At 49.6% G+C, this 27,897-nt stretch overlaps 1 protein-coding gene across 3 annotated transcripts in view; it reads right to left on the bottom strand.

Annotated features, from left to right (window-relative positions):
* LOC149343277 (polypeptide N-acetylgalactosaminyltransferase 13-like) overlaps positions 1–21,533 on the bottom strand; it is a 282,002-nt gene extending 260,469 nt beyond the window's left edge. For all 3 annotated transcript variants that reach the window (XM_089545812.1, XM_089545813.1, XM_089545814.1), the window contains exon 1: positions 21,386–21,533. The gene's annotated coding sequence lies outside the window, so the exon portion shown is untranslated. The remainder of the gene's footprint in view (positions 1–21,385) is intronic.
* Positions 21,534–27,897: the final 6,364 nt, after the last annotated feature.

Raw genomic sequence — 27,897 nt, 5'->3', positions numbered from 1 at the left:
ATTACAGATATCTTATTCTCCGACCCTTACCCTTCCTTTTCTTCTAGATAAAGTTCAAAAAAGGTGGACACGAGACTTGGCACTCCTGCCGCGCCTTCCATGTAAAGGGCGCCCACAAACTCATCGTCGTTCTGTGTCCAAAGATGGGCAGTCAAAAAGCTGAGTGCTGTCGACACCCAGGACGGCGCGATTTTCTTTTCATATTCGGGAACGGGGCATGCGGCCTGTAGATACTTGTTCAGCTCATGCAATCATGAAATCGCACAAGCGATGAGCGCTGTATGATATATGCCCTCATCACAGGCGGCGCAACGACCGCAACAGCGAGTGATAAGCAGATAAAGCCTCAGGTCCGCTTATATGCCACTGCAGTCCTTGCGGAAGACGTGCTAAGGGGAAGTTTCTCTGCAGCGGTTTTCCCGAAGTGGTTATAAGCCTCGCAGTATAGGCATAACACTGCCGCCAGATTCGTCGTTGTCAGCACTGTAAGCTGACAAAGAAGTACTATATAAAAGCGGTGCTGCCTTTTTGCTTTATTCAACTGACAGTTGGATTTTTAATTGCCTACACGCCCCTTCCGCCCGTAACTATTCAGCTAACCAAAACCACGGCCGTGCCAAAACTACGAAGAGTCCTCTAGAAGTGATGCAATTCTGAAGCCTATCAGCGCGCACGGGAGCTCGTCTCATTACAGGGACAATATTTCTAAAATATCGCGTGTACCTGAAAATTAGACGTCGGAGCATCACATTACACTCTGTAGAAAATAATCCTCACTACTTCTCAGAGACCGCGAATGAGACCACGCATCATGCCATGCGCTGTGAGTTGTGTGACCAGTGCAAGGGGGCCGGCCCGCGATGCTTGGCAACGAATTACTGCCGTCCGCAAATGAGTTTTCTGGGAAGCACCGATCCCAAACACAGCTCAACCGAGCGCTCGAGCTTTACGGTGCGTTCCAAGAAGAGAGGAAGGAGGAAGCCGGCAGAATTTCCCCGGAAACGCGAAGCGCGCCTCCGGACGTCGCCGCGAACTCGCGCAGAGCGGTAACTCGAGCATGACCTTTCAGGAAGTAAGGGGAACTCGGGAAAAGTTTGGCCGCCAGATGTAGTAGTTACCGGCGCGGTATGCGGACACACAGTCGCCGCGCTGACGGTTGACGCACGTGTTCGTAACTGGCAAACAACGAAAGAAAACGCGTAAAATATTCAGGGGCGATCAACATCGGAGTAATCCAAAGGAAATGCGATAGCACCCTTCTCTCACTCGCCAATCAATTCTGAGTCCAATGTGTTTTGCTCCCCAAATTATTCCGGTTTTGATTACTAATTATGGAAACCGAATGTTGCGACACGCATTACCGATTATCTTAAATTACTTTTTCGAAAAGGGCATTGAAGTGATACATTTCTTGAGCACAAAATTCAGAGGTTTATTCCTTTAATATGCATCTACAAGTCATCCACGGAAAGTTCACGAAAGCAATTGTTCTAATAATTAGTGTAATATTTGTTCAACACCTTTTTGAAACAACTTTTAATAAGATTTTTTTTTCCTTAAAATCATTCATTCTACGTTTATATCTCCATCACCAATGTTCTGTATGTCCAATATTTCATGCCATGTTGAACAGGGCTGTCTATGCAACATTGTATGTAACAACGTTTCATGAAAGTTGTGGTACATGATGAATTGTATACGTACGCATTCTGTGCGCTCTGCTGTTCCCGATGTAACCACGGGGGGTGGGAGCTTGTCAAGCTCCTGTTCAGCAGGTTTTTTTCTCTCACCTCCCCATATTTTGTAAAGCAAAAACATGAAATAAACTGCATTTGTATTTGTATTCCAAGTCCGACTACGCCGCCACACATAATGTGTTACGTTGTTAGTTCGCGGCGAGTCGTCCTACCGGCGCAGAGGCGAAGCGGATAGGCGATGCGCCGCTGCATCTGCGGTTGGCTGCTTTAAGCCCAGCCACCGGTGGAGACTGTGCGAGCCAGCTTGCTCTTCCCGAGCAGTGTGCGAAGCAATACGTCCCGCAAGCCTCATTTTTACACATCTTTGGGAGGCTGCATATTTTGCACGTAGGCCTGTTGTTGTCCGAGTTGTGTTTGATTTAATGATGCATAAGCACTTAAGGCTATCATCATGCGCCAAGCTCAAGGTGTAGGAAAACTAGTTTCTGCTGTTGTAGAGAAAAGTCAGCAACAGCTGTATCTTATCGGTGCTCACCTATGGGGCAGAAACGTGGAGGCAAACAAAGAGGGTTCAGCTTAAGATAGGGACAACGCAGCGAGCTATGGAAAGAAAAATGACAGGTTTAACGTCAAGAGATAGGAAGCGGGCGGAGTGGGTGAGAGAACAAACGCGGGTTAATGACGTCCTAGTCGAAATCAGGAGGAAGAAATGGGCTTAGGCAGGACATGTAATTGTGAAGGCAAGATAACCGCTAGTCCTTAAGGGTAACGGAGTGGATTCCAAGAGAAGGCAAACGTAGCAGGGGGCGGCAGAAAGTTAGGTTGGTTGGTTTATGGGGTTTAACGTCCCAAAGCGACTAAGGCTATGAGAGACGGCGTAGTGAAGGGCTCCGGAAATTTCGACCACCTGGGGTTCTTTAAGAAAGTTAGATGGGCTGATGAGATTAAGAAATCTGCGGGGATACGGTGGCCGCAGCTGGCAAAGGACCGGGTTAATTGGAGAGACATGGGAGAGGCATTTACCCTGCAGTGGTAGTAGTCAGGCTGATGATGATGATGAATTTTGCAAACATGTGAAAAACCATCACTGTTGTAGAGGGTCTAAAACTTCAGTTCGTGCCTGTTAGCAGTGAGAAAGGAATTTCAAAAATGCCATCGCGCTTCGTATCACTGCACCGTTTGCCAGTTAGAGTACAGTGGGGAGCTAGGAAAGTCGATAACAACTCCTTACGAACAAACCGCGCGAAAAGAAAAATTAGGATCACGGGACACAAAGCAAGAGCCCGATGCAAAATAAAGTTCACTGTAGTACAGCGCTAGTATCGTTTTTTCCTTATGTGCCTGGATTATTTTTTTCGCGCTGGAGAGAGGTGTTGATAACGAGACTGCCAATTATAAATGTACTGCAAATCAGTTGCAATACCTAAACTATACCTCCTGTCAAGTCACAGGCTGCACTAATTTCGCGAAGAGAACCCAGGGCCAACGACGACACGTGCACGACACCAAACGCGAAAGGAACGGAGACGGCAAACCCCACGAGAGGGAGGGGTGCAAGGAAACGGGCCTAGGTCACGTCGCGAGCTCCCCCGCTGCACGTTACGTATCGGTGAGCGCTTACAGTCGTATCCCCGCTTGCATCAGCCGGCTGCGTACGCGCCGCGTCCCACTTCAACTCTGTGCAGTGCTCGAAGAGACTCGAACTGCCCTTCGCAGAGCGCCAGCGAACGCTTCCAACGGCCGGGGGCGTCAGTCGCCAGACCAGCTAGAGGCTTCCATCCTAGCTGTACACAACTCCTCCCAACTCACCTCTCTCTCTCCTTATGCTGAGGTTCGGCAGCGTCACTTCAGAGCGCGCGAACCTGAGCAAAAACCCATACGTGAGAGAAAAACACCAGAAAATGGGCGCCCCCTTTTCTTTAAGCACTGCACGCAACTAGTGACCCGCTGCAAGGGAAAGGAGGAGGAATGCAGCGAGACGAGAATGCGAATATGCATGCACGTACGCAACGCGGACGTCACAACCGAGAGAAGAGGCACTCCTCGCTCAACCTTGCACGCTGCGGAAGCAAGGCGCACCTGCGGCGAGCAACGAAAAGAGAGCGAGAGGGGGCAGGTAAATATGCGAAACGAAATAAAACCGCACGCCTGGAGCCCAGCAGAAACAAAGAGGAGAGATGGGCACGGACATGAGCCCCGCACACGCAAGGCCGTTTCCACGAGCGAATCTCCCTGGTGGGTGCAGCATCCACGCCGACGCACATACACACACACGCGCACTCGGCGTACTTGTGCGTATTAAGGCTCCTCGGCTCGCATTCGCCTTCACGCACCCACGAGAGCCTCTGCCGACGCGTTCCATGACCTCACTCCGTCAAGTACAACAACACAAGACACGCGACCGCCGTGAGCGACCAAACGCCGCCAAAAGAGCACCGATGTGTGAGAGCGACAGGGGAGGAGGAAGCGGAGGAAGAGATGCAGCAGTGTGTATAAGTAGAGATTAAACAGTGCATGATTAACGAAAAGAAAAACGAAAAGCACTCCGACGGAACGACCTGTCTGGATGCGATCCCAACCTCTCCTCGAGCTCCAACTCTGTCCTCCGGGGGTCCTTAATTCTTTCAGCCATTGAGTGCCGCACTTCTGGCTGCCAGTTGTCACACTGAAGAAGCGAGGCGTTTCCGAAAAGCCTAGTTCAGTTAAAGCCAATTCTCGTACGTGACTACACTCCGGCCCCGGTTTGGTTTATGGTCTATGGGGTTTGTCGCTTTGGGACGTTAAACCCCATAAACCATATATAAACCAAACCTCCTTTTTCTTTTGTAATAAGAAAGAAAAAAGTGATCCGCTTTTCGGAAGGAAGAAGGAAAACGGACGGATACAGACTACCAGTGTGGAACAGTTAGTTACACTTCGTTATAGTGACCGTATATATAGTTTTTTTTTTTTTTTAATTTGGAGGGGTGAACTAAACGCCGCGGGAAATTGCACGTCTCCTGCCGGTGCCTGTTCTCGGCTGGATGTATAGAGCTGCGTGTGTTAAAAGAAGAAAAAAATCTTAATTGATGTGCAAATCAGTTCCGCGCGAAAATTCGACCTGCGCGCTATTCACCCCGCCGGCGGTCACTTTCCATGACGAGCGGCAAACAACGCGAAATAAGGAAAAACTTCCGGTAACTCCCGGTGCACGCGTTCAGCGCCTCGCGTTGGAATCCGAAACTACAGGACCGCGGCTGTCAGTTCGGTCTGCCGCTAATCAGCAGGCCGCATATAGTATGGCAGGCAGGATGGAGCGCACTTATCGCTTTTGACCTCCATTTGCCTCTGAGTGCAGGCCGTCAGAGTGCATCGTTTCGGGATTTTTGCTTTGAGCTGCGCGCCCATTTGGAGCCATTTTTTTCTCTCTCCCTGTCAGCAAGGGCTTCAGATTGGGAGGTTGACTTATACGCGGCGATATACGGTATTTCGGAGTTTATTGGTGCAAGGACGACTTAGACCAAAGAGCGCCAAAGCGATGTTTCATTTCAGTCTTCCTGCTCTTCGCAGGTTAGGTAAAATGTAACGAAGTGATGTGAAAAGCTGAGTGCCAAAATATATTAAATGCGACTAAAACTCAAGAGCACACAAATGGAATAAACCTACGCCACGCAAGTATGATCACTTACAACAGCCCTATAATGAGTTGGTGTAAAAACAAAACATTTAAACGTGCGCTGATTGCTAGGCACTGCAACGCGCAGGCAGGCAGAGAGTTCCTTCCCACCGTGCACGGCTATACGCAGCTCTCTCGTCTGTTCCACCAGCATTGCCAACGCATCACGTCTCTGTTTCATAAGACAAACCACCTTCAACCATAAGCTCTTTTGCGATGTCAGTGCACGTTAAAGATCCCCAGGTGGTCGAAATTTCCGGAGCCCTTCACTACGGCTGACCCTCATGGCCTGAGTCGCTTTGGGACATTAAACCCCCAATAAACCAAACCAAACCATACGCTCTTTAAAAGAAGTGCAAGGCCGAGCTGCACACATATGTTAGTGAAGTCGCCAGCCCTCGCCCACGGATCCAAGAGAATTCCGCGCGCGCCGCAAATACCGGCATGAGAGACGCGTTTACGAGGGCAGAGCGGCTGTGATTTTTTTACTTTCGGAAAAATGGCCGGGGCTGGTCGCATTCCATCAGCCTCGATACTATAACGAAGTGGCTCCGCTTTAGTTTCCGTCTTTCTTTTTTTCCGGCCTCCTACAATCACGCATTCATCGGTGCACGCTGCAGGCGCAATGAGATGCAGAACGAGCTCTCGGCGGCTGGTATGGAATGGCAATGCAGTCTCTACGTCCGCGCAGAGCTTTTGATATCGCGGCCCTCGTATACCGCATCGTCAATCTGGCAACCGACCGAGCCCTGACCAGTACTTTTTGCATACTGTATCACACACTCTAAGAACAAATCGACCGAGTGTGCCGAGCACGACCATGAGATCACTGTAGGCAGTGACGTGTAAAGCTTGGCTTAACGCACAAAGCAGTACTAACCAAGGTTTCGTAGCGAAACGCCGCAGCCAGCAAAGCCCGCAAAGGTGTTTTTTTTTTGCCTGCTGTGAAACATTGCAATTCAGACGCGGTACACGACGGCCAGCTACAAGTGAAAGCGAGCGTAGAGGCATATAGCGCCACGCTATCCGTCACGAGATAGCTCGACAAGTGCGTGCTGTTTTGTTCCCTCCGCTAACAATCCTGCTGCGTTCCGAACAGGAAACGCGCGAGCGACAAGAGCTGACAAACAGCAGCGCGGCAGCTGACAACCGGCGGAAAGTGCGCACCGGCAGCGAACGTCAAATTAGCCAAGCCATATATATATATATATATATATATATATATATATATATATATATATATATATATATATATATATATATATATATATATATATATATATATATATATATATATATATATATATATATATATATATATATATATATACGGGTGTTTTTTTTTAAAGAAAGGTAAATTCCTTTAGATTTATTTTAACCCTGGGGCTATACTGAGATGATGATGATGAAAAGCCTTGATTTAATAAAAGAGGTGAGGCTTTCTTAAAGAGCCCCGCAATGGGTGGAGTCCCTATTCCGGGACCCCATTGGTCGAAGCCGCCAGCTTAGCCCTCTTGACCAAAGCCTTTTGGGCCTGAAGGTCCGAGCAGCCAAGCAGGGCCGCCTCCCATTCCTCTCTGGTAGGGTTGGGGTGGGGGGAGAGAGCTGAGTTGCGCTGGCAAGCCCAAACCATGTGGTAGGTGTCAGCCACCTCGCCACAGTGTTTGCACCTGCCAGTGAACGCGGGATCGAAGTGTTTTAATACTGCCGGGCACAGCATTGTATTAGTGAATAGTCTAAGTAGAACGCGTTCGTTTGCTTTCCCCAGTCCCTTTGCAGGGGCTGCGTACACGCGGTGCCTATCCTTATAATAAGATGTTATGTCTTTGAACGAGAGTAAAGAGCCACCTTCAGGTTTCAGGTGCTCAGGAGCCAATGGGAACGCCCGGTGAATGAGTGCTCGGGCCGCCGCGTCTGCAGCTTCGTTTCCTGCTAGGCCCTGATGGCCCGGAGTCCAAACTATGCAGCGGGGAGTAGGATCGGTGTCTCGGCTGCAGTTCCTTAGTATTCGTTCAGCTAGTGGAGTTATCCAGCCAGCCTCATAATTTTTACACGCCGAACGCGAATCTGTTATGATGTGCTTTGATTTGGTATCAGAAGCAGCTAGGGCGATAGCAACCTCTTCAGCTTGTGTTGTGCCTGGGGCTTGAAAGGAGAGACCATCCACCTGTATTTCTTGATGTATGACCGCGGCAGTGTACCACCCCCCGTGGGTCGGCCCGGCTACATCTACGTAGTAGACACCTTGCTTGTTGCCATAGTGGCGCGCTAAGGCTTCCGCCCTAGCCTGGCGACGACCACTATGGTCTTCCTTATCCATCTTAGTGGGGAGGGGTCGAACTCTGACGGCGCGTCTCCAGAGTTCGGGCACTCGGACCCGCTCCTGAATGTGGAAATCGTGTTGGATGTGAAGCCGGGCTAGCAAGTCCCGGCCCGACTTCGTTTGGGCTAGCCTCGTGTATTGATTTGTGAGATGGGCTTCCTTGAGCTCCTGAAAGGTGTTCACCACTCCCAATGCAAGAAGTCTCGCATTGGAGGTGGAGACAGGAAGGTCAAGTGCCCTCTCCATCATTTTACGGAGTATTACCTCAACTTTGTCTTCGTCGTGCTTCCGCAAGTGTAGATAAGGGACCGAATAGAGAATTCGGCTGATAACGAAAGCATGGGCCAGCCTAACTGCATCCTTGCTTCGCAAACCCCCTCTCTTATTGGAGACGCGACGGACCATACGGCCCACCTGGTCTCCAATTTTGCGGAGCTTGTGCAATGTTGTGTCTACTCTTCTTTGGCTATTGATGAAGAGTCCGAGTATTCGAATTTCTTTGGCCTCATGTATGGGGGCCACTTGTTAAGGAGAGATGTATTTTGGTATTGTCCTTAGGTGATGCCCTAAGGTGTACAAATTCAGATTTGCTGGGTGCGCATTGGAGACCACAGTGCCCTGCGTAGCGATCCACTACGTGAGCGGCTGTTTGCAGGCATTCCTCTATGCGCCCTAAGTTTCCCTCTGTGGCCCAGATCGTGATATCATCGGCATACAGCGCATGCCGTATGCCTTCAATACCCTGCAACTGGTCCGGGAGATGGAGCATCGCCAAATTAAAGAGTAGGGGGGATAGCACCGCGCCTTGTGGTGTCCCCCGCGTACCCATTTGATACGGACCGTATTCTGCCTCTTGGATTTTGATTAATGCTGTTCGATGGGTGAGAAAGTCTTTGATATAGTTGAAAGTGTTGCGGCCACAGTGGGTCTCACTGAGGTGTGTCAGTATGACGCTGTGTTTGATATTGTCGAAGGCTCCTTTCAAGTCTAAGGCAAGGACGACCTTGTCATTATGTGGATGTTCAACTGGTTGTATTATGCCTCTGTTGAGTTGGAGGAGTATGTCCTGTGCCGACTTATGTGGGCGAAAGCCGAACATAGTGTCTGGAAACGTATTCCGTTGTTCCAAGTATTCGGAGAGCCTATCCCGCACCATTGTCTCCATTAGCTTGCCCACACACGAGGTGAGCGAGATAGGCCTCAAGTTGTCTGTGCGGCGGACACCAGGTAAGAGGCAAACTACTTTAATTAGTTCGCTGATTAACTGAATACGTTAATTAACTTTTATAATTTTTATTTTAGGGGATATGTTGTATTTGCAGAATTGGAGATCGTCTTCCAAACAGTCCAGCCAAGAAAAAAGATTTTCATGAAAAAAATTTTTGCGCGCGTAACGAAGCGAGAAAAAGTCACCCTGGTAGGCAGCTTGACACTGTAACACAGCGTCTGTGAGCGCCTGTGACGTAGCTCGCTCCGCCCTGCACTTTGTGTCAATGCGTTTTTGTTCCAGCGCGGCATTCCGTGAGGCCGCGGAGCGAAGCGAGATAAGCAGCGGTAGCGCAGGCCGCCAGTCCGGGACGCGTGACGCAAAGCGCAGGGCGGAGTGAACTACGTCAGAGGCGCTCCCGCCGCTGCGTTACGGTGTGAAGATGCCTACCAGGGTGAATTTTTCGAGCCTCGTAACGTGCGTGAAAAATTTTTAATTCGAATTGTTTTTTCTCGGTTGGACTGTTTAGAGGACGATCTCCAAATCTGCGAATACAACATATCCCCTAAAACAAAAATTAGAAAAGTTAATTAACGTATTTAGTTAATCAGCGAACTAATTAAAGCAGTTTTCCTCTTTCCTGGCGCCCGCCGTAGCCTCCAGTATAGCCCCAGTGCTAAAATAAATCTAAAGCAATTTACCTTTTTTTTTAAATTTTGGACCTTCTAAAAAAAACACCCGGTATATATACATGAGCGAACGTGGCGCGAAGCGAAAGCCCATGCTGTGTGCCACACTGGCAACGAGATTCGCGGACAGCTGCGCCTTGTTTAAACGAGGCTGCGCAGAAAACGAATGAACAGGGGGTTTGTAGTGGCTCGTGCCTAGCACCGGTTTTAAGCAACTTGTACCTAGCAAGTGTTGACAGAATCATCAATGATTGCCTAATTGGTTCCAAAGTGACCAGAGTTTTTAGATATGTGGACGATTTTCTCATCCTTGTCGACAGTAGCTCTGATGACCTAAACAAAGTATAATCTGATGGAACAGAAGTTTTTAATGAATGCCTCGACCCACTTCAGCTGACCTGTGAATATCCTGAAAACAAAGAAATTCGCTTCCTTGATATTAAACACGTATGTGATCAAGAACACACTTGCTGGAGCTATGCCCCTCGTGCCAACAAATCCTTGCTTGCTTACAATTCGGCGCACTCTAAGTTGATAAAAGAGGCATTGTCAACACGTGCTTCAAAAAGGCTCTGGAGAAGTCGTGTGGGCACCAGGTGAACAGTAGTTTTCAGGAACAGGTAAAACTGTTACAAGAGGCTGGGTATCCTAAAGCCATTCTGGTGTCAGTGGCTGAGGGGATGATTTCAAGAATAATTCCAAATGTCAAACACTGCCTGAGAAATGTAGGAAAACAGCAGTAATTGCGTACATGCACAGGATTTCTCATAATCTAAAAAAGATAGGTCGACGAGTAGGTGTTCAGGTAGTGTTTTCGGCCCCAGATAAACTGGCAAAACTATGTAATATGACGAATCGGTACTCTGTGAAACATCAAAGTTGTACAAAGAATCACAGCAAGAAATTTGTTGACTGCGCAGAAGGTGTTGTGTATTCCTTGCCACTGTCATGTAGTAAGGTGTACGTAGGCCAAACCGGGAGGCGCCTAAACGAGAGGCTACGGGAGGACAATAGGAATATAGAAAATAAAAAAAGGCAATCTTTCAGAACACTGTGAGGAATGTAAACCAGATGCATGCATGCCGAAGTTCGATGAACGCCAGGTGATTAACAAAAGCAGGAAACAGCTAACACGGGAGATTGTTGAAGCAAGACGAATAAAAAACTTAGAAGATAAGTGTGTAAGCATCCCGTCTGTATATTTATCAAAGAAGGAGATGATTTTTCCTGATAGCTTGTACAAAATGTGAAAAGTGACTTGAGGTGTGATAGGCTCGTGGGAAGATATTTTGATGCTTGCGCAGTACTTAAAAACTGTTTGTGCATTGAATAAAGATTCAGTTGAAAGTTAGCGCATGTGTTGTCGTCTTCGTTGTGTCCTTGTCTCGAGCGCTACAGTTTTTCTTCATGAGCAACCAACTCGCCCAAACATCCATCCTGATCAAGAACAAATGACACACTGCGCGCGACGACCATTTTCGAAGTTTATATATTTGTCAGGGAGGACGTAAAACCTCGTGTTCGTCGACAAGGAAAGAAAGAAGGCAAATGCGCAGCAAAATACAACGCGCATGCATAAAGGACTGCGCGATATTTGGCACAAGAATACCGCGAGTGCATTTCTGCATCTTCTTAACCTCTGGGTATACATCCGGCTCTTCAAGCTTTCCCGTCAAGCCTATGAGCCACGTCTGCAAACATCTGATAAGATGTTGCTCTTAAAGAGCAACGTAGAGAAAGCAACATTCGCGCATTGTACGCAGCTGAAGCCCAATACCGCGATATTCCGGATAAAATAAACATTTCGTTAAACGAGCACACCCCTCGGTTTCACGCTTCCCAATTAAACAAAATTCCCGGTTTAACAACATAACTCGGGACTCTCACCGATTCTGTTAAATGCGGATCAGGACTGCACTACACGCTAGAGCTGAACCATCCATACCAGCGAAATAATCTCTTAAGTACGACTGATCCCCACTTACTTGACCTATAAGCACGCACGCCAAAAGCGGTCCCATAATACGTTACGCGGCCGTGATGCGGCGTTGCGTCCGCGGCTGCTTTGGTTGCTCGAAAGCGGATGAACTATTTCCACTAAGTATGTTCAGACACATGCGATGCAATGGGTCCGCCGAATTGACATCGCCGCGAGCGGCGGCCAGTCAACCTGTTTTCCAGGAATGGGCGCAATTAACTCTCCCCCCCCCCCCCCCCCTTTTTTTTTTGGCGGGGCCTCCCCGTCTGGCTGTCCCGCCGCAGGCCGCACGCGCACACGTAATGACAGGGTAAGCCGGGATGCCACATTGCCCTCGCCCTGCGCCAACCCTTCTTTCCTCCTCCTCCTCTCCGCCTCTCATCCTTGCTTCGCGCCACTTGGAAGCAGAAGAACGGAGCGCACGGAGTCACCGCACCGGAGAACGCGCGCGAAGCTCATGACGTACTAATTTACGTTTGACAAAGTGCGCCGTCTCGCATTCGCCGCCAGCTCACCGCACGCAGCGGTGTTCCGGAGACAAAAACACGACATCCACGAGGAAAACGAAGCCGCCGGCACATAATCCGAACCTGATCGATCTTCCCGCACAGAAACGACGTGCCAGACGCAGCCGGCAGCTATGGTTCTCTTCGCGGGTCTTACTGCAGAAAACGCTGTCAGCTTTGACAGAGAGTGCTTCGCGGCGCGATATCTAGTGCCATTGCAGCAAGCCTCCTAGCCACCCCCCCCCCCCCCCCCCCATTCTCTCCCGGGGGGCAGCCATCGCGCCTAATCTTCGTCTACCGGCGGCCTCGACAACGCTAACGAACTTTCCTCGCGCTCGAAGAAAAAAAAAAGTAGAAAGCTGAGCTTCGGGACAGATTAGTCCGTCCCGCTGTGCACGAAGCGGCTCCAACTACACGAACAGACACTTGACGGATGCACCGCCCACGCTACGCCGTGCAACACTATTTCATTGCTGCGGTGATCTCGTGCAATAAATGACGCGAGTTTGCGGCCGTTGTGTCGGTGATCAGGAGCGAGCGGTGCAGATCACGAGAATAAAAAAGGAAATGCGATTTGTTTCCTAATAAATAGGGTGAAACGCAACAATTCTGACATTACTGGCCATTAAGTAACTCAGAGCGAAGAATGTCGATTCGTCCAGGCTAAAGCGTATGAATTATGTTTCGGGCAGACGGCTGTACTGCAAGGTCTTGTTGCGCATCACTTACAATATACCATGGTGTCCCAGCTAAATGTAACCAAGCTTTTAAAAACACGGCGTGTCCTAGCCGTCTGAAACCAAATGAGGGTTGTTTAGAGTCGCGTGACCTAGTCTGCAGTATTGTTTTCGTTCTTCAAGGTTGACTAATTAGTTAAGCTTAATTAACTAACTTTTTAATCATTGACTTGAGGAACAAAGTGTCAATGAAAAAGTTGTAGATCGCTTTGAGAAACAGCTTACTGAGACATTTGGAGCAAAGTAATATTTACATTAAGTAGTTTTTTTACCGGCCTTTAACTACAACCCGCACAATAAAAAAAAAGCTTCCACATGACAACTGTCCCACTTCAACGTCCCAAGACGCGCCTTAAAGAATAAAATCCATTTTTTCAGACTCCTCGATGAGACTTTGGGTGCACATTGGGGCAGAGAAGTGAGCGAGCAGCTGGTCACGTGATAACTTTCTTTTAAGGCCAATAAATGAAGCTACGTAAATCGTAACTTGACGGAAACAGCACTACTAGCGGTTTTTCGAGGTGATCTAAAACTTTTGCGTTCACACTTTCTTCCTGAAGTTAATAGTTAAAAAGCTAGCTAATTAATCTTAACTAATTAATGAACTTTGAAGAGCGAAAAAAATACTCAAGACTAGACCACGCGACTATGAACAACCCTCAGTTGGTTTCACTGGACTAGGGCACTTCGCCTTTTTCAAAATTTTATTTACATTTAGCTGGGACACCCGGTATAACCGACACAATACTAGCGCAGAGAGCAACGCCCAATCAGGACCTCCAAGAGAAGGCGCTTCGATCATTCGGTCCGCGTTTTGCATTATAACTCGCCATTTAGTGTCAAAACGTAAGAAAAGAGACAAAACCTCATCCTTTTCCCACTACGCTATCGGGGAAATGGTTCGGCAATGTCGCTGTCCTTAGCCGCCGTCGCCAAAATTCGCGCCGCGAGTAATGCTGGACGCCGCGACCCTGCCGGATTTGCTCGCTTTGTTCGCCGAGACCATTGTTTCCATGAGCGATTGCTCCAAATAGGCGACAATCCGAAGAACAATGCGCCGGTCCCCATCACACCCTTTGTTACTCCCTCGCCTTTGTCTTCCCTCTCGTTTCTCCCTCGTCAACATAGTTACATTCCTTTTTTTTTTTGTATACGCTCCTCCGCTCTGTACTCAACTCGGCACATGTCACTAATCGAAAACCCTTCTTTCCTGCTTCGCCGAAACACTAACAGATAGTTTGTGCACAGCGTGGCGGCTGCAGTAACGGCGTGGTTATCGCTGCCCACCTGCTGCCCCGAGGGGCGAGCACCTGCCACCGCGCATGCGCACTGGATGTCTGCCTGGTAGGTATACATCCGCTTTAATGCATCTCCGCTACGCTATAACTGTAATACGCTGCAGTCTCCAAATGCAAACGAGCCGCTGTCAACGCACGAACACAAAGAATACTGTCCCTGCGCATCGGCATCTGCAGACACTACAGAAAGGTGCAAATGAAAGAAGCAGGAACTGTTCGCCGACACTAGGCACTTATCACCTTTCAGTTGCGTACTGGCATACGTTCCGGGTCAAGTATCGACAAGGTTCGATACCTTCAGCCCACCGTTCACGCGCCTGCTGTTCCTGTTTTCTGTAAATGTAGCGAACATAGCAATCAGTCTCGCAGATACTACGCAGAAAGGAAAGCGATCGGTTTTCCTTTCCCTCCTCCCCTATGCCCTTAATCGGGCTCCGCTACTGCACACACAGTAAAGACGGATAACCCTACCTGGGAGTAAAGAGGGAGTGAGCTGCCCTCTATAGTGCACTCCCTTTCAGGGGCAAGGTATGCTGCCCGTATCCTGAGGTAGATTTTGATCACTGAATACACACGGAATGCTTACTCTTTGCAACTGAGGTTTATCCCCAGTGCAAAGCATAGTAATCTGATGCACTGCTAGCAATGGGAGGAGGCTTTCAAGGGCGGCACCGGAGGTCTAGAGCTTAGCAAATAAAGGAGATTTAAACCTCGGTTAAAATCTTCTAATAGCTAGACCCTCGCACGTTCTTAAGAGGGAATCTGTTTCCGTTGCCAACCGCAAGTACTGCGCAATTTTAGTGAGGTAAATCTACCCCAGGGCTTCGGCAACATATCCTGCCCCTTAAAGGGAGTGAGCTAGCGGAACCCTTACACCATTTTTACTCATTTGGTGTTTAGAGTGTGTGTCTGGTGCGATGACGCCTGGGGGGTAAATATTACAATACTGCATGCACCTGCGCATATAATTAGTCCATAAGAGGGGAAAAGAGACCAGTATTAAGACAGAGAGGGCAAAGCCTTGCTGCATGAAAGTTCCACTCCACGTTCCTCCTTTCGTTAAAATTTAAGCAGCGCTAACTTTTAGGACGAATACACGTTTTAAAACGAATACAGCGCCCGTCCTGTCATGTCCTCTGTGTATTCGTCCTAAAAGTTAGCGCTGCTAAATTTTAACGAAAGAAAATGCATAACCAACTAGCCCCGCAACGTGTTTTACTAAGTGCATGTTCCTCCGCAGCGATAAAGATAGAAAGTTCGTTGCTTCATTTGTTAGGAGAAAATACGCCCTTACAAAACAAGTGCAAGTTTTTGGAAACAAAAAAAAAAAAGGCTTGTCATCAAACGCGGATCGAGGCAGCTAACCGCAGAGCAGCTGCGGTTTCATCGCGTCCTCCCAATGCTTCCGGCGACACGGAAGCACGGCCTGACAGCCGGTGGACAGAAGACGACACTGCACAATGCTGCTCACCTTCCGCGTCCGTGAAACACAGCTGACAACGCGCGCGGGTCGCCGCGCAAACACCGAGAGTGTATACGCAGGTGCGTCGACAGCTCGGCACAGGAGAGCCGGAGAATGAATGACACGCGCTGCGGACGACGAGCAGCTGCGACAGCGCGGCTCGATAAAGCAATTTAAACATTGACTCTCACTGTGCTACACTTTTTTACGGCCGCACGCAGCGCGGGAACAGCTTTATGGACCTCTTTAAAACGCCGCCGCTACGCAGTATACGACGCTCGGATATATTAGAACGAGCGGAAGGCCGTAACACTTCAGCATGGCAGTACGGTGTCCCTTCCTTCCAAACCATTCTGTGCACTCTCATTTCATTTACTGCTTTTCAATTTCAACTCAATTTATTCAATCCTTGTGCAGGCCTAAACATGGCGGTTGGAAAAGCAAAATATACAAAGTGAAGCTAATATCAATAGGTGGCACTGAGCTCAATTGCTCCAGCTGGTAACTGTGCGAGGAAAATAATTTTTGGACTGTCCGTGCACAAGTAGTGAACAAGGGTTATGATGGCGGCTATGTCTCGATGTTACAGGCGAGACGTGCGGGTTAAAAGGTCATTTGCTAAACGGGGATTACAAACTGGGAAGACGAGTCGTAAACGTTGCTTTCTTTTTCTTCGTTAACAGAGTGACGGAATACCAAGGGGAGTGAACGGCACGGAGACATCGCGTAGGTAGCGAAAAAGGATCGCTTTTCATCAAATCAATTCCGAAGGTAGTAAGTAGCTCAGTCACCCACGCGACGCTTAAGCACGCAAACGTTGTTTAGAGCGTACCGAGGCTGGCCACAGAGTCGCTCAACGCGCATGAGTGAACGACCAAACCGAGAGGGCTATGACACGCTCACCTGAGAACCGAAGCGTGCTCGAGTGTTCCGATACGCTGACTGCGCCGTTATTCACCGTGCTTTCCCACACCATACTTCTCCGTGCTGTCCACGTCGTTACACGTTGTTCTGCTTATTACATTCGGTCATGGATTATCGAGCAAGTAAGATCAGCGCTTCGTATACTCACAATAGCGGGATTTTTAAGATAAAATTGGTAAATTGGTTTTTGAGGAAAAGAAATGACGCAGTATCTGTCTCACATATATCGGCGGACACCTGAACCGCGCCGTAGGGGAAGGGAGTAAGGTAGGAGTGAAAGAAGAAAGAGAGAAAGAGGTGCCGTAGTGGAGGTCTCCAGAATAATCTCGACCACCTGGGGATCTTTCACGTGCACTGACATCGCACAGCACACGGGCGCCTCTTGCGTTTCGCCTCCATCGAAACGCGGCCGCCGCGGTCGGGTTCGGACCCGGGTACTCCGGCTCGGTAGACGAGCGCCTTACCACTGAGCCACCGCGGCGGGTGGATTTTTAAGCATGAAACGATTTTCAGCTACGCTTCTCGGCAAATTAAAGCGAACATCGTCCGAACTTGAAGCTAAACATGGGGGAGAACCTGACGCCGAGCACGAGGGCGGGCTTGTCCAAATAATCCGAAACTTTGCGTCCGAACGATATCCAGAAAAAACTTGGCAGCGGCGAGCGCGATCAGCTCCGCTTCCCGTTGCCTTTTAGACCCGCGGGCATAACTGGGGCCGAATCCATGTGAAGGCTCGCCCTGGAAGTTGACAAGCGAGCTGGTTCCAAAGAGAACCAGCATGTGGATTCGGGCCCTGGCAGCCTCTCGGGCTGTGCTTAGAATACCGCCGTCTTTGTCACCTTTCATCCGTTCCTTCTGCTCCGCAAATGTTTGCGAAGACCGCTAAGAAAAAAAAATGTTTTTGAGGAAAGGAAAGGAACGGAAAGGAAAGGAAAGGAAAGGAAAGGCGCATTTGCGCGGATCGCCACACACACCAAAAGCGGTGAAGGTAGGCGAGAGAGAAAGAAACGTGTCTGAATACGGAGACTCCAAGACTCGAGTGCTGCTGCCATCGTCGATGAGCTGTCCTAAAATGCACTACTCCCTACTCTTTCTGCAATGCATTTCTTGCTTGCGCTAATATGCGCCGTTCTGCAATGCATTTGATGCTTACAACCACTCTCTCAAGTCTCGACAACGAGATGCTGATTTTTTTTTATCAAAGCAGAAACCTAACTAGCGTAAGACGTAGAGCGGAATAGCGAATGCCCGCTGTTTACTGAAACTCTTCTCGGTAAGTTTCGTCATTAAGGAGCACTCCGCGGTCAGACCGTTCACTTCCTCCCCGCCGAACCGCACACTTCCGGAAGATGTCTGGCGGTCTGGCTATGTCCCCCTTCCGCGCATCGAGGCACAGCAGCTACAGCGAGAAAGAGTCGTGTGCTGCCGGCGTGGCCTCCGCTATTACGTCCAGAGACTCGCGCCAAAGAGCGGCGGACGGCGCTCTTTAACGTGGAAGGTCAGTAGCCTTGGGGCCACGACGACGATGACGCCGAAGGCAGGTGGAAAGGGGGGAGGGGGTGAGGAAAGAGTCCCCGCGGCACAAAGGCCACGTTCCCCCACTCCTTTCGTCCGTCCTAGCGAGCAGCGGCAGGAGGGAAAGGCTGGCCAGCCGCCCGGTTACTTTCTCTCCGAACCGGATTCCCGGCTGCCGGCGTCGCCGTAGCTGCCCTCCCTGAGGAACTACGTGCGGCCCGGCCGACCGACCAACAACGCAAGCGCCGGGGGGGGGTCGCGCCAGACGCACGCGAGAAAGCGAAGAAGACCACAGAAACGACCGTAGGAAGGCCGCAAAACGCCTTGAGCGTCACGATGCGCCGCCGAGCAAGCTTTCACTTTTCCTTCCGTTTTCCCTCTCCTCGCGAGCTCCTCGGTGGTTAAAAACTAGCGGCATTTTCGAAGAAATTTGAATATGGCACTCACTTTTATGCTTATCTCTTTCCTTCATGCCCCGACGCGATAAGGAGAAGGTGAAAGACCGCGAAATGTCAACAGTGAGACCGCCCTCGGATAACTCCGGCCGCATCTTTCGGAACAAGCCAGCACTCGTCGCGCCTGTTTCTCGGAGCTTCGAAATGCCGACGCCGCGCTCGCCGCGATGAAAAGTGCGAAACTCATTCTACGGCTGACAAGACGTGCGCATTCGACTTGAGTTCCCATTTTCCTGAGAATTGCAGCACTGCGACCTTCCACGCAGCACAAGAACATTAAAAAAAAGTGAAACAGGAACAAATCATGAAAGTAAGCTGAACGACTCTTGCTGTTCATAGCGGCCTACTTCATCGATGTATGGGTCAAAAGGAGCATATTTTGCAAGCAATGCACTTAATCCTTTGAAAAGGAAGACGATTATGGACGTAATTAACCCGTGGCAACACTGGAAACCTAGCTGTTGCCAGGGGCAACAGCTCTACGAACAGTTCAACGAGTTGCAGCTCAAGGGGAGGCAAGGAACACCGAAATCGTGAAAATACCCTCCGTTCCGAGCAATGACGCAAAATCAAAGCGCTACCCATTCTTAATACGAACCACTGGACGCAATGCGACGACATGTGCACTTATCTCTCAACTGAGCTGAATACTACTGTATGGCACCAAAAAGTGGTGTCGTGCAGACCGGCAGTCCGTTTTGGACAGCAATTTACACAACAGTTCAGTGCTACCTGTAAGCCAACGAAACGTTCCGGTAAGCAAGGAGAAATAACTAGATTTCAGGGCCCGATGACGCTTAACAAATTAAAGTGGACGTTCATTGAAGAGAACGAACAAGAAAAATAATTATAAGACCTAACCAATTTCAGGAAACCCACTTCTTAAATGAAGGACATTCGTTCAATCTGCTCGTAACATTCTAGACCATAAAAAAAAATCTACCAGTCTCCCTGACTTTCGAAATCTGTTCAAACTTACGAGAATATTTATAGCCTCTGAATGCATCTACCATGCACGCCTACTTTGCCGACTGTAGCATGAGGAGATGTATAAAAAAGTAAATGCTTCCAGGGATGAAAGCTTGCGCTCCCTGCATCTATAATGACGCTGCAGTTGAGGTATTTCACGCATGCGGTCGACGCAATTAGAACAAGAACTAAGAAAACAGTATTTCACCTATTTCCAGTTTCCACTCAAGCCACCGGCAACATGTTAACGAAGGGTTCTCGCTCTAAGTCGGCGGCTGTTTAGTTTCTTCGCCTTTTCGCCTCTGGCTAATGCCGCCAGGAAAAAAAAAACATTTCAGAATAAACAGATGAACCGGCGAAAACAGTACAACAAAATAAACTAGAATTTCAGGACCACAATAATGAAGTCGTTAGCAGGGTTCTTAGAAAGCCTGTTCCGCTTTCGATCGCCTTCACTTAGCTCCCTACACACACAAAAAACGTCCCGGAGCGTCCAATGTTTTCCCAATGCGGCCGAATGGGTACAGGCTAGAAAAAAAAAACGCTAAAGAAACAACAGCCGGCACCTTTCAACGCGCTGCTAATTGGTATTCCATGACGCAACAACGCAATGCACTGCGTCTAAAGCACGATAACAGCACACGTCCGCGGCGGGCTAGCCTTTGGTTTGGCCAGTCTTTACTGCCCTTTAGAGTCGCAACGCGACACCTGCCTTCTAGCAGGGGAAGACCGGAAGGGTTTACGTGGCCAGCGGAAGTCCCACAGAGGCACCCACTGCTTGCCAGTAGCGGCTCTATTCACGGCTTAGCGCGATGCTGTCACAAAGCGCTCGGGGCGCCTGTTCGACCTTGCATAAACAAAAACAAACAAGATGCTGGTTGTCTTCCGTCGTACGCAAGTACTTCTCGCATATATGCACGCCTTGCTGCTTTCGTTACTTCGTAACATGGTCTAACTACAACTACAAAAGAGTGCCACTTGAGAATACCATTAAAACTGCAGGTAAACTCCCAGGTAAACTATCAGGCGAGTAGGCAAGCTCAGGTACACTATTTCAGCGGACTCTATACAAACGCCTAACGTTCAGCGTTCCCATGAATGAGAAGCGCAAGCGAAATATACTGAATGCTCAACGTTGAAGACCTCTTGTTGGTTACCTTACTGCATTCCACGAAGTAGAATGAGAGCGCCTTGGCAAGTGATTTTTGGACAGCAGCGAGAATTATCAGGGCGGCGGCGCACCACTGAGCGGATAAAATGCTACCACAGGTTACCACACGATAGCGTTTAACCCCCACACACGCACGGAAGGGTTGCCGACCTTCTTGCCCCGACTCGCCCACTTATCCCCAAGAGCTGCGACGACCATCAAAGTGGCCACGGCAGTACGTAGTCATTAGGTCTACGTCAGTTCACCGTTCCCAGAGATGACGCCCCTTTTTCTGGGGTTCAAGGCTGAGCACGGAGCATCGCCGATGTGTCTTGTCGAACAGGATACGTCAAGCTAGCTGATTCACGTTAAATATACGCCGGAGTATCGTGCCACGTTCGAGGCCGAGTCTTATGACGTCGACACTACCGTAGGCAATCTTGGCAAAGAGAATTCAACAAGGACATAAAGCAGTAATCATTCAGAGATAGCGCCGTTGGCGGTGTCGATAAGCGTCGCGCTAACGCGCCGGCGAACGCCGCAGCAACACAGTCGTGCTCGCAGCGCAGACAGTAAGATAGAAAAAAAGTGGCATGATCGCTAAATGAGGGGAAACTACGCCGTTAATTGCGCAAGCGCTAAATGGGCAGGAAGCAGGGTAGCACAATGCGGAGCGTGCTGACAAAAGCCGACGCTTTTGCCCAGCTTCCTTTCACCGCGGGCTCTATCGGAAGCACATGACGGCTGCTCCACCACACGACGCTGCCAGGCGGCTTTTTAGAGATTCTGAAGCGCTAAAGTGCAGCAGGAATTTGCTCACCTCTCAACAAAGTATCCCAGGCGCACCTCCTCGCGGCCGCAGTCGGAGGAGCGCGTAATCACAGGGTTTCACGAGCGCGAGATGTTCACAATCCACCTGTTCCGGAGCTCACAGACGTCGAACACGGCCACCGGCGGCCATCGCGAACCGCGAGTGCCCAGTCGGGGTTTCCGGGAGCTCAACGTCATTTCCTTCAAAAAGAGGCTTCTTTGTGAGCTGCCGCCATCTAGGGGCTGGCCACCGCACTGCGTCAAACGGCTGGCGCTGCAGATGCTGCTTCGTTAGATCCCATTTTGGCGCGAAGTCTCGCTTATTTAAATATGGTTGGTTGGTTTATGGGGCTTGACACCGCGCTGGAACTGCTGGAACTGCTGTTGTTTTATCTGCGCTCCACCTTCATAAATTTTCAAGACGTTCCGTTCATTCAAAAGCAGGGAATATGCATTGGGTCCTGCCTGGCTCCCGCACTTAGTAACCTATACCTTGCACACCTTGACAGGATCCTCCAAGACCGACTTGCTAATTCTTGTGTGGTTAGAATGTTCAGGTTTGTTGATGATTTTCTCTTCCTTGTTAACTGCACACCTTCGAACCTCGAGGCCGCTACTTCAGACATTTTGACCATTGTACAAAGGTGTTTTCACCCGCTACTATTGACTAGCGAAGTGCCTACTGACTCAGAGATAAGGTTTCTCGATATTCGGCTTAAATTCATGGACAACCACGTTTGCTGGTGCTATTCACCTCGCGCCAACAAACCGCTTCTACCTTACATATCAGCTCATTCTAAACTCGTGAAACGAGGCATTATTAACATCTGCATGGAAAACGCCTTTGAAAAGTCATGCCCCCATCAATCCACATCTAGCTTTCATGAACAACTTGCGAGGTTCCTCGAAGCAGGGTACCCTAAAGATTTCGTGGGTTCAGTCGCCAAAAACCTCCTGAAAAAGAAGCCCCGGAAAGAGCCTAACACTACAGAAGAAACGAGAGGCAAGGTGGCTGTCATTCCTTACGTCCATTATCTCGCGCACAATCTCAAGAAAATAGGGAAAAAGGCAAACGTTCGCGTGGTGTTTTCCGCTCCACAAAAGCTCAGTGTGTTATGCAAAAGGTCCGTGCCCTCCACACATATCTCCCAAAAGCAGCAGTGTACCATCCGCCACAGGAAAAGATTTGTTAAATGTACTGAGGGCATTGTGTACAACATTCCGCTCTACTGTGGCAAGCAGTATATTGGGCAATCCGGTAGGTGCCTGAACGATAGGCTTCGAGAGCACAATAATAACATGAAGACTTATACCGGCAGCAATCTAGCTTTGCATTGCAAAGATTGCAAGTGCGTGCCTTTTTTGGACAAATGCTCAGTAGTTTCTAAGAGTAGAGATAAGCTAACTCGCGAAATTGTGGAAGCTGCACAGATTGCTGCCTTACAAGATAACTGCGTTAGTACTACGTCCATTTCCTTGTTTAAACGAGAGCTGGCCTTCTTGGGTTCAAAACATCCGCGATCTCACATTTTTTATCGCATGTTATCGCACCTTTTTTTCGATTTTTTCTCTTACGTCAGCGCATGCGCTACTTTTGCTCAGGTTCCGTTCACTTGGTTGGGTTTGGTTTTCTTCGTCAGTCGTAAGTTAGCGCCTGTGTTGTTGGTGTGTGTTCTCTCCCCTTGTGTCCGTCGTCCTGGTTTTGCGCTACTCTTATGTTATGAGAGATTTAACAACACAAATAAAATCATGCCACTTGCCGAGTTGACGTGGGTTGTACTCCGTTATTTATCAATATAATACAGCAAGCTCGGGGGAAAATCTGGCAACTTTTACGCGCACCTCTTTCCTTTTATTGTTTCAAGCTGAACAATACTGAAGTGATTGTCGGTCGTCGCACGACCAACATCACAATTTTGATCTCTTCTCTAGATTGTTTTTATGTCTGGAATGACGGGCGCCAGCTGGCAGTTTGACAATAGTGATGAACGAGTTGTTTATTACATCAATGTCGCCATGCATTCGCGAATTCTAAGTCACATAACATATCAAGTATTGCTACGATTATCAAGATGCAACACGTTTTTATGACGTACGTTTCTCTCAACAAGTAATCCTTTCGTTTTCCTGCTATTTTTTCGACATGATGTCGTTAAGCTTGGCACGCTTATATCTTGTGCGCACCGTGTCGAGCTTTCTACGCACGAACCGCATGCTTCATGACCTGATTTTCGGGCCACCATACAATAAAATTCTTTTAGGCATTTAGTTGAGCTGGTAGATTAGCGCAAGTCTTCTATTATGACAACGAAGTTAACTATCGTAGTACTTATTACTAGGTATAGAACGCAAACTTCATCCCTTGGCATTTTAACTAGACTGCCCCGGCACCTTTTATCGCAAAGTAACGTAAAAATTCAGGGGGAACTTTGTTGACCTAAAGTGCGATGAGGCGAAAGCCTTAATCGTGGTGTTGCTGCTTCTGTCACTGATGTGTGGTTAAGATGTTAAGCTTCGCCTCTAAGAGGGGGTTGCAGCCTTCGGGCTACGGCCGCTTATCTGTTTTATGCGAAGCATATTACTAGAGCTGCACTACAGCCCGTCGAGAGCGGCGGTGGAGCTACGATTGACCTTTAACGTGACCACTTGACACCACGTGGCAACATGACGTCACAGCAGAGGAGAGATGGGCTGCCGGCTCGCGCGGTCGGCCGCGGCGGTGGAGGCTCCACATCAGAGGCGCGGCGGCTGACCACGTGACAACATGACGTCACAGCAGAGGAGAGATGGGCTGCCGGCTCGCGCGGTCGGCCGCGGCGGTGGAGGCTCCACATTAGAGGCGCTGCAGCTGACCACGTGACGCTACAGCAGCGGTATAAAGCTGAGCTTGCCTCGCTCTCCGGGCACTTACGAGGCGGCCAGGTGTTGGGATGCCGCCTAGAAACAGGGCTGATTTGAACGAGAAGCGAAAGCTTCAGCGTGCCACAGAGACCGATGAAGAGCGGAATGAACGTCAACCAAGGAAAGCCATGTATTACCAAGCCTAGCCATCAATATGCTTCGCATCTTACTAGGCTTAACCTTAGCTAAGCCTCAGCCATTTTTTAACTCCGTATTTCTGCATGCGGACCTTGCTGGCCGTCCCTATCGTGCCCAGGACTTTAGAGATGCCTTACGGGGTGTTATTGACCTCTGTGACATCAGTTCTATCGGACATTTTCAGATGTCTCACGTATGGATGATAACATGCAAGACAGCGTTAGCGAAAGCTAAGCTCGTGAGCACTCAGGAGTTACAAGTGAAAAACCGCCGTTGTCTAGTGATTGACCCGAAACCGAAGACAGTAAAGCACTTTGGCTCCCAGAACATCTTGAAGATTTTTACATTCGGGACGCCCTTCGCGCTTGCGGAACGATTACGTCCATCACAGTGGAGCACTGGAGGGTTCCAGAAATGGAGGGCATGCGCACTGTTGTGTGGCGCCCTCTTGGGTCGACACACAATTCACTTAGCTGATTTGTAAATCTGGTCTAACAACAATGACTTTGTTTGCTGTGTGAATAAAACCGTGGGGAACGGGCGCAAGCCCGCTTTTTGTTCCGCTCGGAACCGAGTCGTGTCCTTCAGCGGCCCGTTGCGGGCCTTGCCGGGGTGTTCATGCAACACCACATTTTGGCGACGAGGATGGGATCACAATAAGTGACGTTTGTACGCTTGCCCCGACTGACGTACCATTTGCTTCGACTGGCCCTGTGTTTTGCTGCCCCGCTCCACCTTCTCCTGCAACTTTAGAGACTTTGCGTCAGCATGGCGTCAGGCCTCGCTCCCGCGCCGTTTTTGTCTGCGCCCGGTTCGCCTGCAGTGCCGTGGAAGCGTTGGTTCAAACTTTTCGAGGCGTACCTCCTGTCGGCCGGTGGTAGCGACTGGGCACCGGAGCGGAAAGCGGCACTCCTTCTCATGCTGCTCGGAGCAGAGGGACAGCGCCAGCATTTCAACAATGAAGAAACTAGGCAAGCGTCCGCAGTCGCCGGCATAACGTCTGAAGCACTTCCGCAGACGCCGCTTGAGCCTGCCACGGAAGCGACGACCACAGACGAATACACACAGTTAGTCGGGAGCTTGGACCTGTTGTTCGCAGACACAACGAATTTCATCGTTGAGAGACACCGTTTTTTCCGGAGACTTCAACTGCCCGGTGAGCCATATACCCAGTATGTAGCGGCAGTTAAACAACTTGCGTTGACGTGCGAATTTGGCTCGGCGTTCGACGAGCGCGTCCGAGATCAGATCATCGAAGGCGTCTCAAACCCAGCGTTGCGCGAACGTTTTCTGAACGCTGGCCGAACGCTTACGCTGGCCAAGGCAGAAGAAATTGGCAAAGCTTTAGAAGCCGTACAGCAAGCAAATGCAGCTTATGAGGGAACGCCGGTTTATCGCGTCGACGAACCTGTAACGAAAAATCCGACGATCGAACAGGGATGCATTCGTCAAGCAACTTCAGGTTTTCGAACGCCCGCTCGTGCTCGTGAGCAAGAAGGCGGATGGCGCAGTTACACAGCGTCGGGTTTCCACCGTGGCGTCCCCGGAACCGACGAAGGAGGTAGAAGCAGCCAAGATGGAAGAAGGCGCCCGGAGTTCGAGCGAGAAAGCCAGGAAGGGGGTCGTCAACCGTATTGCTATCGTTGTGGCTCTACGAAACATAATGCAAACGCAAGAAACTGTCCAGCCCGCAATCGTCGTTGCAACAATTGTAGAAAAATTGGACACTTCGCTCTAGTCTGTCGCTCACAGCATCAGTCCGCGACACTTCGCGCGTCGCAGGCGCCGGCCTCTACCGTGGAGGAAGTACACATCCTGAATTCTCCGCATATTCTGGGCATAGAATTGCCACAAAATAAGAAAGAGATAATAGCTACCGTAACGTTTAAAGGAAACCCAGTTCCTCTACTTGTCGACACTGGGGCTGCCATTTCTCTTGTCAACAATGCTGATTTTCGGAAATATTTTGCACGCTTCTACACTCTGTCGTCGTCAACCCTGGCTCTCCGGGACTACTCCGGCAAGTTGATTCCCACACTGGGCACCTTCGAAGCTGACATACAGTACAACGATACTCAAGCATCGGTAACTTTTCATGTCACTCGACAAGGATCTTCGTTGCTGGGCCTTGACGCCATTCAGAAACTGCACATCAACGTGATGGGGTCAACCCTCACTTGTCTCCAAGCCACTTGTCATTCGTTCGAGGTTCCGGAGAACACACCGCCAGGATTTGAAGCCTTGTTTTCGAGTGAGCTCGGTTTTGTCAAGGACTACGTCCATCAAATCAACCGCCGACCAGATGTTCCTCCCGTCAGTGCGAAGCTGAGACGCCTTCCGCTAGCACTGCGACAACAAGTCTCCGACGAGCTCGCGCGCCTGGAGCGCGAGGACATCATCGAACGCGTCGACGCATCGGAGTGGGTGTCTCCGCTGGTCGTCGTGAAAAAGAAGGATGGCTCCCTTCGCCTGTGTGTGGACTTGCGGGAGCCCAACAAAGCTATTGTCGACGACGGCTACCCACTTCCGCACATGGAGGAACTCTTGCAGTTGCTCGCAGGAGCTACGTGGTTCTCGAAGCTGGACTTGGCTTCAGCATACCATCAAGTGGGACTCACGGAAACAAGTCGTGAGTTGACAACGTTCATATCCCATGAAGGACTATTTAGGTTTAAAAGAGTCTGTTTTGGTTTAGCTTCTGCTCCGGCTACATTTCAAAAGCTTATGTCACACGTGTTGAAAGGCTGTACGGGCGTAGTGTGCTATTTGGATGACATTTTGGTGTGGGGACGGACCAAGGCGGAGCACGATCGCAACTTGAAGGAAGTGCTGTCTCGCATTTCCACAACAGGAATGAAATTGAATCAGAAATGTGTTTTTGCAGTAAGGGAACTCACATTCTTGGGGCACAACCTGTCGACCCAGGGTATATATTTCTCCCATGGAATCGAAAATCAAAGCTATAGTTAATGCACCTTCCCCTACGAACGTCAAGTCGCTGCAATCATTCCTAGGTCTAGCTGGCTACTACGCCAAGTTCCTGCATCATTATGCAGATTTAGTGGAACCGTTGCGGAAAATGCTCCGACAAGGTCAATCATTTGAATGGACGGTGGAAGCTCAGAATAGTTTTGATCAAGTTAAGGCACGTTTGGCATGCAAACCTGTTGTGCAAATGTTCAACCCGGAATTACCTGTCGTAGTCACCACTGACGCCTCAGACGTTGGCTTGGGAGCTGTACTACAGCAGAAAGAAGGGTCGCACCTTCATACAATTGCTTTTGCGTCACGCGCTCTGTCGCCGGCTGAGAGAAAATACTCAGTTGGTGAACGTGAGGCACTAGCCTGTTTGTTTGCTTGCGAAAAGTGGCATGTATATCTGTGGGGTAGACGTTTTACACTCAGAACCGATCATCAGGCATTGGTTGCTTTGCTTTCCGCCGGCGATTCGGGTCGCCGACCCCTACGCATCTCTCGTTGGAC

This window comes from Amblyomma mixtum, chromosome 5 (genome assembly GCF_055824585.1).
Source record: "Amblyomma mixtum isolate Tamu chromosome 5, ASM5582458v1, whole genome shotgun sequence".
In the NCBI taxonomy this organism is placed as follows: Eukaryota; Metazoa; Arthropoda; class Arachnida; order Ixodida; family Ixodidae; genus Amblyomma; species Amblyomma mixtum.
Note: the sequence above shows the minus strand (reverse complement) of the source record. Positions and strands in the feature narration are given on the sequence as shown.